Below are 12,758 nucleotides of genomic sequence, written 5' to 3' on the forward strand. Positions count from 1 at the left end.
ATAATGTGACCTATCGTGTTACATAATTCTTTTAATTGTTCTGTTTAGATTTCTCTCTCTCTCTCTCTCTCTCTCTCTCTCTCTCTCTCTCTCGTGTGTGCGCGTGCGTGTATTTGCTATAAGCTTCTGCTTTTTGGTTACTGTGAGGTTCTCACGTAACATCCTATATATATATAATGGTTTGTTTTAAGTTAATAGTTTAAATTTGGACACATTCCAAACATTTACATTTTAATACCCCCAAATATTATATTTTTGGTGTCACCTGTTGCATCTTTTCTATGCATCCTTTTACTAATTATTGCAATTTTAGTTACTTTTACGAGTCTTGTCTTTTCACCTTCATACGTGCTTTATAGATGATTCACCATACTTTACCTTTTCTGGTGAGATTTTCACTTTTGTATGTTTTCTTATCATTAATTAGTACCACTTATTTTCAGCTCAAAGAAGTCTTTTTAACATTTCTTGTAAGGTCAGTTTAGTGGTGAGGAACTCTAGTTTTTTGCTTAACTTGAAAACTCTTAATTTCTTCAATTCTGAATGATAACCTTTCCAGGTAAATAGTTCTTGGTTAGAAGTTATTTTTTCTTTTTTCTTTCAGCACTTTGCGTATGTCATGCCACCCTTCTTAACTGCAAAGTTTATGTTTATGGGGTTTCCTGTGTACATAACAAGCTTTTCTCTTGCTGTTTTTCAGATTTTCTCATTATTTACTTTCGCCATTTTAATTATAATGTGTCTTGGAGTGGAGCTCTTTGGGTTCATTTTACTTGTAACTTTCTGGGCTTCCTGGGCCTGGATGTCAATTTCCTTCCCCCAAATTAAATAAATTTTCAGCCATTATTTTTTCAAATAAATTTTCTGAATCTTTCCCTTACTCTTCTACTTCTGAGACTCCTGTAATACAAGTGTTACTCTGCTTGATGTTGATCTAAAGGTGCCTTTATGGATCATTTGCTTTTTAATTTCTTTTTCTACTCCATTTGGGTGAGATTCCTTGCTTTGTCTTCCAGCTCACTGATTATTATTCCCTTTCATTCAGTCTCCTGTTGAAACTCACTAGTATATATTTCAATTCGGTTATTGTATTCTTCAGATCTATAACCTCTCTTTGGAAATTTCTTACGTTTTCTATTTCTTTGTTGAAAAATCTCAGGTTTCACCCATTTTTCTCCTGAGTTCAGTGAGCACCTTTATGACCATTACTTTGAACTCTTTATCAGGTAGATTGGTTATTTCATTAATATCTTTTTCTGAGGTTTTGTCTTGGTGTTTGGTTTGTTCGTTTGGAACATATTCCTTTGTCACTTCATTTTGTCTGACTGTGTGTTTATGTCCTTGCATTAGGTAAATCAGCTACCTTTCTCAGTCTTGAAGGTGCAGCTTGTGTAGAAGATGTCACGTGGGTTCTGGAGTGCAATCCTTCCTGATAACCAGAGCTAGGCTTTCAAGGGACACTCCCTCTGAGGGCCATGTGTGCCTGCCTTATGTGCTGGGTCTGCAACTGCAATAGTGGGTGGGGTTCTCAGTGGGCACTCCCACCAGCTCTAGTACGTTGTTCCAGAATTGCACCTGCCAGTGTCAGCATTAGCAAGATGGGATAAGATTGCAAAAATAGCACCTATAAGTGTCACCATAACCAAAGAAAGTCCCAAGAGTTCCCTGCTTCACTGGCAAACACTTTAAAATTAGTAAGTGGGTCTCCCTCACATAAAGTCAAAGTAATTTTCAAACTAGTCCCTTTTGTGTTGGGTCCTGGGGTATGTGAATCTGTACACAAGCCCTTTAAGAGTAGGTTCTTGGTTCCCTACAGTTCTGTGGTTTTCTTGGACATGCTGGTTCTCAAAGCCAGGCATCTGGGGGTTTCTGTTTCCAGGACTGGGGTGTCTGATGTGGAGCACAAATCTCCTCTCTTCAGGGAAAAGCTTTGTACCTTTGAGATCCCTCCTGAGTGTGGATCTCTACACTTGAGGTACACCCCGACTTTGGCTGGGCTGAGCCTCTGCCTCTCCTGCCCGATGTCATGCTGCCCTTTTCTTGTTGTAAAAGCTTTGTTCATCCAGTTTTCAGGTCTTTTTCAGAGGGAATTATTCTATAGATAGGTATAGACGAGTTGTGTGCATGGGAGGAAGTGAGTCTAGGATTGTTCTACAGCACCACCTTGCACCACCTCAGTCTAATGGGTTCTTAAAGGAATCACTGTGTTTTCAAATGTGTATTTTCTTTTGAATGGCTATGGAGACAAATTCTCAAGTTGCTCTCTCCAGTTTTTGTTCATTTCCATGCCTACCAGCCTTTTTTGATAGTGTCAGTTTTCTAACACCTTCAACCATTCCATGCTTTCAAATTTTTAGTTTTTGCCACTATAAAAGGCAAAAAACATACATATTTTACTTTAATACTATATGCATTTCTTTTATTATAAGTGAGGTAGAGCAACTTTTCAGTAATTTAAGAACTATTCTGTTAAGTTTCTAGTCAAATCTTTTGCCCATTTTTATTTGCTGCTTTATTTTATTTTTTGATATTTAGGACTTTTTATCCATAGTGAAATAAATTCATATTCTATGATACATGGTGAAAATATTTCCCCATAGTTTACTATATGCTTTTAAGTTTGTTAATAATGATTTCCCACCTACAAATTTTACATTTTATGGTATAAAATTATTTCTTTATGGCTTCTAAGTTTTAAGCTATATCTAGAAAACTCTTCTATGAGTATATAAATAATGAGTGAACAAAAGACAAATTTTCTCTTGTCTGTTTAAGTACTTTTATTGTGTCATTTTTAATCTATCTGAATTTATTTTGATGGATCCATATACCGTCATCATTTATCGAATAAAGTGTAGTTGACCCAAATCCTAAAAGTGCAGGTTTTGTCATATAAAAATCCTTATTTGTATAGAGGCCTATGCTTGTATTTTTATTTTTCAATTTATTTTTTCATATTTATTTTTTATAAGAACTTAGAACACGATAGTTTCATTAAGTTAAAAAAAACTAGAATTTTTATTGATGTTAAGTTCATAAAAAAATCATAGGGAAAATAAGCAACTTTATATATTTGAGGCTTCCTATTCTGAAGAAACATCACTGTAATTTGATTAAACTGTTACATTTTAAATATATTTACATTCTATTATTAGATAATTCTTAATTTCCATAGATTAAAGATGAGAAAATTAGTCTACTTACACTACCTCTTCTCTCCTCTTCTAGTTTTAACTATTCATCTCATGAAAACTCCAGTAGAGTTCATAATATTTATGTTCTGTTCCTTAATTATAATGGCATAATACTTAGCATTAGTCTTTCTGCAATACACATACCCATACATTTCTTGATGGGCGAAATTTTATCCTCTAGTAACTTTAGGAAGGGTTCATTTGAATCGATGTTCGAAAATGTTTTCCTGGTGCCATTCTACTGAAATCAATCTAGCTGATTATAAATTTCTTGGTTATCACTATCTTTTTTTGAGGTTTATAAACATTCTTACTACGATTTCTAAAATTTAATATTGCTAGGGAGAAGTGTGAGGTCAAGCCAACAACTTTTTTTTCCATATAGGTTACTTGTTCTTTCTACTTGGCTAAACAAAATATTCTTTGAAGTCAAGAAATTTTAGTAAAACTCTATATAAAGTTTCTTATCTCTACCTTTTTCTTGGATACAGTTTATACTTTATTCTTTAGATTCAAGATATATGTTCTCTACAATTTTCATGGTATAACTTTTCATGTTTTGCTTCTGAACTCTATCATTTCATCAATTTTTCTTGTCACCCTTAGAACTCACAGTCTACATATAACTGCTTTGTGCTCATTTTTATACAAGTGATTGTTTCACTATATTATCTGCTCCATAGTAACAAATTCTGATGAATGTTCTTCTGCTGCTTGTTTTTCCCATTCTCTCTTCATTGTTTCTGTATTATATTTATTTGTATTTGATACTGGTTTCTTTTGAATCTCATATCAATGAGTGTATTCTTCCTCAACCTGCTATCTTCAGTCCATAGAGGAGATGCAGCCATAGGCAGCCTACCTAAGGGACTCAAAGGAGAGAAAGACTTCTGCTATTATCTGACTGTGTACTCCTCCCCACCCCAACAAATTCATATGGTGAATACTAACCCCCAACAGCGATGGTATTAGGAAGTGATTAGGTCATAAGGGCAGAGCTCTTATAAACAAATTAGTGCCCCAATAAAAGAAGCTCCAGAGTCCCCTTCTACCATGTCAGGGCACAGAAAAAAGATGCCAGCTATGAACCATCAGGGAAAGCCCTCATCTGACTCTGGTCATGAATATTCAATCTCCGGAACTGTGAAAAATAAATTTCCCATCCTCTATTCTTTCACCAGTGGCTTTAATTGGCTGAACTTAGCTGGAATAAGTTGTAATAAAACTGTTGCAATCATAGTTGGAGTTGTCATTTCCCTCTAATGCAGAGTAGAGCAAAGGAAAGGCTCTTGGGTGAATTGAAGGGCAAACTCCCTATTTTAGTTCCTGTACATTTCTCCAACCCAAACCTGACTCCCTTCTTCATTTTACCCTGGGTACGACTAAAAGAACTACACTTTTTTTTTTCTTTTGAATGGAAATACATTTGGCTAAACTAAAATGGGGCTCTTGGGTTTTAGGAAGGAGGGCTGGAAATGATTGTCACCTTCGAAATTTTAGTAAAGAAAGAATATGACTTAATGCCATAAGTAACATGTTAACCTTAGCACAGAGAACTTTACGGAGGGCTTTTGGGTATGTCCAATGTAGATGCTGAGATTAAAAATTACTCTTGGCTCATTTACCTATCTCCTGGTTAATCCTGTCAACTCAGCAAAATTCATAATATATGGTCCTTTCACTTCAGACCTGTGCTCCTGTGCTCACACTGCAGACTCATGCCTCTAAAGGGAAAGGAAGGAAAGTACTATTTTCTCTTTCAAGACACATCTCAGACCACATGCAGGAATAAGGAGAGACAGAGTGGTAAGAATATCTCCTTGTGAGTAGGAATAAATGCACTCTAGCTTCCGCAGGAAGAGGAGGAATGCCTCTCTTACTGCCATCTTTTTGAACAGAGCTGTCAAAATGCTAGACTGAGTAGAAGTAGCCAGAATTTAGTTCTATGACTTTCATCACCTAAAGAAAGGGGCCCAGCAGCCTTCAGAGGCGTACAAGAGGAACTAACAACAACCTTGAATTAAGAGCATTTTGCCTAGCACCGACTTTTTAAGAGCTTGGGATCTGAACTCAAGCTATATGTGTTCGAATTTATGTTTAACACTTTTCTGGAAGTTAAAGTATCTGAGCTTCAGGTTTCTTAATTCAAAATTGGGATAATGATAAGAAAGGGAATATAGGGTTGATTTGAAGATAAAATCAAGTTATTAAATGAGACAATAAACCTATAGTACCCATCTTATTATCATGGTTATTATCTTGCTAGTACATGAGAATGTGTATGTGTGTGCATGTGTGCGCGTGTGTGTGCACGCACGCGCTAACCAAGATCATCTAAACATTTGCCTCGACTAAACTTTAGACAGGCTCCTTTCTAACTCCAGCCCCTGACCTCCTTTTTCTTAGAGCGTTTAACTTAGAAAAATTTTCAGTTCTTTCTCTGTCCTTTTGAGATGTCAATCTTTTTTGAAAAGTCTCTTGCCAGTTTTACAACCCAAGGTTGTCTTTCTCAAGGACCTGAGAGCCTTTGCTTTGAAATGTAATTATCAAGGAAGATAGCACCCCGGGGCTCTGTGCTTGGTAAGAGCCTCAGTTTTCTGGGCTTTTTGCTCCAGGTTGTAAAACTGCCTCCTGTCAAGAAGATGAGACAGTTTCATTTTCCTTTGGGTTAGGCCATTTAGGAAACACAAATGACCTAGATTCCTCCTACTCCAGCTCTTAAACCTCTCCTGCCATTTATTTCACTGGAGTTAAGCTTAGACTGAGTCTGCCTTCTTTCACCTACTGCAATAGCCTTGAATGAAGTCTTTCTTGCCTATTTAACTGTCTGGTGACAGTTTTGCTTTGACAGTACTGAGTTGAATAAGATTTTTATACATATTTTTCTAAATCTTCTAGTCTATAAGAAGGCTTAGCACCTTAGATAATGTGATAAAACTCTTTGCATTGAACAGTTTTGCACTAACGAAGAACAATAGAAATTGAAGAATAACACAATATTTTTTTCCCTATTTCATTTGAGAATACACTCTGAAACTTAGACCTTACCATAACTTTGTGCTCTAAATGTTTTAGTAATTTTTACCCAATCAAAGGTGGCTACTTATACAACATTAATTTAAAAATAAATTCTTTCCTGTTTCTTTTCCCTAAATAAATCCATGGGTCTTTGTCTCTATATGAACACATGTTCAAGACTTTTTATCATTTATACTCTCCTCAGAGAATTTCATTAAAAGGTAAAATTAAATATCAACTTGAAGAAGTTTATTATTTTTCGATATTTTGTTATATGATTTCTGTTTTGGACAGTAATAGAAGGTAAAAAAAAAATCTCAAACATGTAATCTTAACTGTTTTTCCCTTCTAAAACTAGATGGACATCTAGAGCCAGTTTTTCAATATTAAAGGGAGAATATTTTACAACTTTTCTAGATAAAAACTGGGTCTATATATGTTTGTAAATTTTAACAAGCGTTAAAGCTCAGCCAACCTCCCTCTGCTATTTTCCCATCCCCTCATCTCACTGAAACAAAGAAAAACTGGATGCCTTTGTTTCAGCACTTACAAAAAAAATCACCTGATTTTATCATAGTCTTATTTAACAAAGAAAGAATATATGTGAAAGTGGGAGGGTAGTTATATCCCATTAATATAAGTTAATGGTAATATACATAGAAGTATTCTATTCTGGTAAGGACTAAAATTGCCTTATCATATTTAAGATAATATGACAATAGATACCATTTTTTAAAAAATATATTGATATTTAAAAGAACATAGAAATTCAAATATTCTATAGAGTATTATAGTCATGGTGTTATTTTAGTTCAGGAGCATTTCAAAAATGGATTATTGTTTCTATTTTTTGTTATCAAAAATATTCTAATAGAAAATTTCGGGACTATGCTTTTGAAACTAAACTAACTCTTTCCTTTCTCAAAAATGTTATTTCACAGTTCTTTTTCAGCGTTAATAGTATCTCATGTTTTCTCCAAGAATACTTTTGGTTAAATATATTATCAAAAAATTACACTCACCTAAAAATGTACCTGATAATAAAAACTATCTATTTAATTAACATCATTCTTTATGAGGTAATAAAAATGATAAAAGAGGATAGAAGTAAAATATACATTGGATTAAGATAAAGCTAACCATTGTTTACTTCCTAATACCCATCAATATGCATTCTGTATTTGAAGATGAATTCTGTATTTTATGTAGAACTGTAGGCAAATTACTCTTAAGTAACTATTATACAGATTAATTTAGCCTAATTAGTTTTCCTGTTTTAAATGTCCATATTTTAAATAATGTCCAGCACTAAAAGCTTTAGATACAATTTTTAATGCTATCATTTGGTTTAAAAAAAAAAGTTGAAACATACAGCAAATAGAAAAGGCTATATTTTTGTGAAAATATTCTTAATATTGAGGTTTAATCAAAATAACCAGGGAATTTAAAGTCTCAGAAGAAATGGCAACTTCTAAGACATAGAGATTCTTAAATTATTTCTGTTATGAAGTTTGCAGTGCTCATTTATTTCTCTAAAATGCCCTACTGCTCAATGGACAACATGAGATGCCTTAAGGAAAAGCAAGAGGAAATTGACCTAGAAAGGTGGGTTGTTGGCTATAGATGGATATGGATAGATGCAAGAGATGGGGACATAAATGGAGAAGAAAGCAGGTTGTATAACAGCTGACAGGAGAAGCAGTGATAGACTAAATGCTAGTGAGGGACTGTGGTCTACAGGAATTAATTTAAACTGACATTTATATATAATCTTGAGATGCTTTTATTCTAAAAACATTTTTAGACATAATCACGTACAGTTTTGAAAATAAGCAATTCATTAAATGAAAATTTTGGAAATTTTTTGGTATTTCATTCTAATCCATGATCCTACGGTTAAGGAATTATGCATGCCTTATTAAACACTAATGATTTATTAGGTTATTAAAAACAAATATTTGACATAAAAATGTATTTCAAACTTAAAAAATTTAAGCGATAATTTAAGTGAACCAACAATTTAAAATATTTTTTTTGATATGATATGTAACAATTCATTTGTATTTTCATATCAAAATATATTTTTAGACGTTTATACAATCCATAAAGTGATCCCCCAATTACTCCAGCACCTATCTGGCACTACACACAGCCATTATAATAATATTGACTATAGACCTCATGCTCATATTAAAATATATTTTTAAACCTCCATATAAAACATCGTAGACTTTTATTTATTTATTTGTTTGTTTGTTTGTTTATTTATTTATTTATTTCCTGCTGTCTTAGTCCGCGAGGCAGCCATTGGTTGACCTTACAGATTGCAAGGACCTTGTCAGTTTACAATCCTTTATTTTTTAATTTTTTCATTTTTTTACACCTACAGCACCTGGTCTTCCTAGGTAGTCTCTCATCCAAGTACTAACCAGGCCTGACCCTGCTTAGCTTCTAAGATCAGATGGGATCGGGCTTGTTCAGGGTAGCATGGCCATAGACAAAACTTATCGCAGACTTTTAGAACCAGAAGTAATCTCCATTATCATCTAGTTTAGTTATTTTATGTAAAAATGTTAGAAATATCAAATGACCCAATACAATGTACTGATAGCAGATGTAGGAGTAAAATCAAAATGTCTTTCTTATACTTTAAAGATTGGTGATTTTCCAATGTCCCGTAACATTTGGTCCCATGTCCAACAGATATTATTCTGGCCTGGAGGCAATTCGTGGTCAATAAAACTAAAACTAAAAGAGTCTTTTAATTTCTCTTTCTAACTGAAATCATTGGATGTCTAATTGGCCCTCTTCCATTCATGCTCCAAACCCACACGTCACAAATTTTGGTTTTTACAAAATTATAAATAAGTTTATATTTGTTATCTACTTGGAATTTTCTAATGTTTTCATGACATTTGGAAAAAAATCCAAAGTTTTTATATGTGCCAAAAGGTGAGATGTAATCTGGTCCTGCCTAACGCTGTGACCGCATCTACCACCGGTGCACCAGTGGAGGATACTTCCAGAACACCTAGACTGTTCTGAGGACTTTCTGTGTATTAGTCATTCAACACTCTCAATGATTCTATGAGGCTTGTGTGCTTAGTTCCAGTTGACAGGTTAAAGCACTGAGCTTAGAGGGATTAAACAAGTTGCCTAGTGTCATGCAACAGTGGAACCAAGATTTAATCAAGGCCTTCTGACTCCAGGCTCTGTGTGCAATTTCATGCTGTGTTTTAGGTGTTTTCCTGGCTTCTACTTAGCAGGCAAGACTAGCTCTTCTCCTGTCTCTTTAGTATTCAAGATCCCACTCATATCTGAGGCTTTCCAATAGCTTTTCCCTTTGTCTAGAATGCCATTCTCCCAGGTCTTTTCATGGCTTGGTTTCATACATTTTTCTAATGTAAGTTTATCATTTTTTAAAGCATAGGCTTTATTTATCATCTAACTGTTCCATGTCTTCCACTATCCCATGTACAGCTGCTTACCTAGGTCCTGAATATTTGCTAATTCTTTACCTTTCTTATTTTTTTCTCTTAGCACTTAGTACTTCCTGAAAATTTTGTTATTTGTTTCCTTATAAATACATGTAAACTCTATATTCCTTACTAGAATGTATCCTAACGATGGCAAACTTTTTTGTACTCACTGTCCTACTTCCTTTGTCAAAACTGTTAGACTAGATACCCAATAAATATTTCTTGAATTAATTTTCTTATATTCAGAATGACTTCTGGAAAAACATATTCTTTAAGAGCTGACAAAAATATTGTATTATTATTTTGGGATACTATACAGGTTTTATAGTCTTTGTATTTGTCCTTTCTCCCATCCATTCAGCTAATTATTTATTGAATTATAAAATTTAATTTGATTTTAACAAAATTAGTTCTAGATTTCTTTAGGCTATGTTGTTTTCTTGTTTTATTCATAGATGCTCTACAAAAATAACAACATGGAGATAAGGGGTGTCCCTGTTATTAATCCAGTATTGTTTTGTCTACGTTTGATAATCTTTGAGGGATTACATATGCATCTACTAAAGAATTTGCATAGATATAAAAACTGTTAAAATTATGTAATTATAATTTTGACTACAGATAGGGAGGTAAACATGTAAAGAAAGAAAAATATAACCAATAAATAGTGGTTTTTTTTTTTTTAGTACTCTGAGTCTTAAATCCAGAAACTCAATAAATCAAATAAAACTTTATATCAACTTCACAACAGATTATCTTAAAGCTCTGAGACTACAGAAGAGAAAATAAAATCTATAAGGAGGTAACTGTGTTTGAAAGCATCATCTGTGAGTTGAAATTGGATTGTAGGTCCATGGCTGAAAATACTTCTCATTTCAGTATATTTATGGATTCAGCATCTATAAACGAACACACCAAAGATGGGAAATAAGTAAACTTAAATTGAGACTCTAAAACAGGACAGTTTAATCTTGTTATCACTGTGACTTTGTGAAGTAGAAATCAAAATTGGAAAATGACAATGGGTCATTCAAAAGAAATATACTTCTTAAGAGCAAAGGCAAAGGGAAATGTAGTTCTTGAATGGAAATATATAAATGTGAGGGTAGAAACTTGCTAATAAGGGAGAATAAGACTGATATCAATAAGGGAATGTACTACTTGCTTTTATATAGATGGAAAAAGATGGTTTTTGATAGAAGACAAAATTTTAGTGGAGGTACTTCAAATAGTAATCTCTATTAAATATTTGTTTGCTTAAAATGTAGTGTGGGAGAAATTCTCGGATTATTTTCCCCACAAATTCTTCTCTCAGAAATCAAAATAAGTTAGGCAACTCCTCCATATTTAATTCTGAAGCAAAAAATAATAATAAAAAAATTTTAATTGATAACCTCTTAGAAGGATGCAGTATTTCTGTCTTTTCTTGACAACCATAGAAGAAAAATCAGACATATTAAGATATATACCCCAAATAAGACTAAACAAGAATTTAAAAAATTAAAAAAAGATGATCCCAAAAATTTCAGAGAAAAGCAAAGGCTGATTTAAATATCCCCCAAAGTGGATCCTATGTCCACTACTCCTGTGTGAATACTTACAAAGGATCTATGAAAAATTAATTTCAGAAAACAATATATAGTTTATTTCTCATGAAGTTCATTGTACCATTAGCTAATGAAAGGCCATTCTAGTATCTATCACTGAGTGATAACCGCTTTAAAATTCATTGCTTAAAACTATGACAAACTGATTTTGTCTGTGAATCTGCAACATAGGATTTCATAGGGACAGCTCTCTGGGCATCATCTGGGTCTCGGCAAGGTCGAAGGCTAGAATTACTTTTACTCTAATTTGATTATATATCCTGTAGTACATCTGGTTTTCAGCTGGAGCTGTTGCAGAGACACCAACACATGGACTTCTCATGTGGCTGCTTGGCTTCTGTATAGCATGGTGACTATATTTAGAGGATGACTGTCTTAAGAGTAGAAATAGAGCCAGTAGAAGCGACATGTTTTATGACCTAGCAGACATGATGCATTGTCACTTCTAGCTCCTAGTAATGATTAGAATCCAGTTGCTTAGGCCAGCTCATATTTAAGAGAGGAGAGTTAGACTCCTCCTTTTGATGAGGTTATCAAAGAATATGTAAGTGTACTTTAAAGCCAACACAAATGCTTTGAAATTTTTAACATAGTGAAATCGGTTTAACCTAGCATTGTCTGATTTTCTTGCTCATGGTAGTTTTTCTCAGATGATATAAATTAACATGTCATGAAGATAACATGATTAAAAAAAAAAACCAAAATACTCTTGAAGATCTTCCAGGTACATAGGATTGATTACTCTTATTTACTTGAGCACTATAGCTCAACGAATGAGATTAGAGTGGCCTACAATGTATTTCTAAGGAAAGCCTAGTTTTACAAAAGTCTAAAAGTGTCCTCACATTTTACCCAACAGATAACTTCATCTTTTCCTTTTATCTTTAATTTAGTACACTTTCATTTTTCCACTTTCATTTTTTTTGGCATTAGTAAACCTTGAATATGGTCGAGCAAAGTGGACATAGATACACATATCACTGACAGTGTGATCTTTAAATAGAAAATAAGGCTTATTGAGTAGAACTTACAAGCAGAGAAGCTTTAAGTCATTTAATAGTCTTTCATTCTCATTATTTCATACATAGATATGTTTACACCAGATACACTAGAATGGATATACTATGCAAATGACTACAGAGGAGAGAAACTGTCTGGCTAATATTAAACATCTTTATGTGAAAAGGAAGAAAAAGCACTTATATACTTGACTGTGTTACAAGTTACTAAGCATTTAAAAACATAATGCATAGCATAGGACATTTACCCATGAGGCATTTGATAACTCTCTCAGACAGAGGTTGCTTTCTCCTCTGTATTTCCCTATTATTTGAAATAATTCCCTTTGGTTTCAGAGCCTTTTTTCTTATTTAATGTTATCCCTTATCTTCACATTTATACTGTCTTTTTTCGTTCAACGTAAATATATTTCAGAACTAGCATATTTAAATGAAAATAAA

The 12,758-nt window shown here is 33.5% G+C and overlaps 1 pseudogene; it reads right to left on the reverse strand.

Moving 5' to 3' along the window:
* Window positions 1-8,592: 8,592 nt before the first annotated feature.
* Window positions 8,593-8,711, reverse strand: LOC112483984 (annotated as a pseudogene).
* Between the last annotated feature and the right edge of the window lie 4,047 nt (window positions 8,712-12,758).

Source organism: Pteropus alecto, unplaced genomic scaffold (assembly GCF_000325575.1).
Source record: "Pteropus alecto unplaced genomic scaffold, ASM32557v1 scaffold166, whole genome shotgun sequence".
NCBI classification, from domain to species: domain Eukaryota; kingdom Metazoa; phylum Chordata; class Mammalia; order Chiroptera; family Pteropodidae; genus Pteropus; species Pteropus alecto.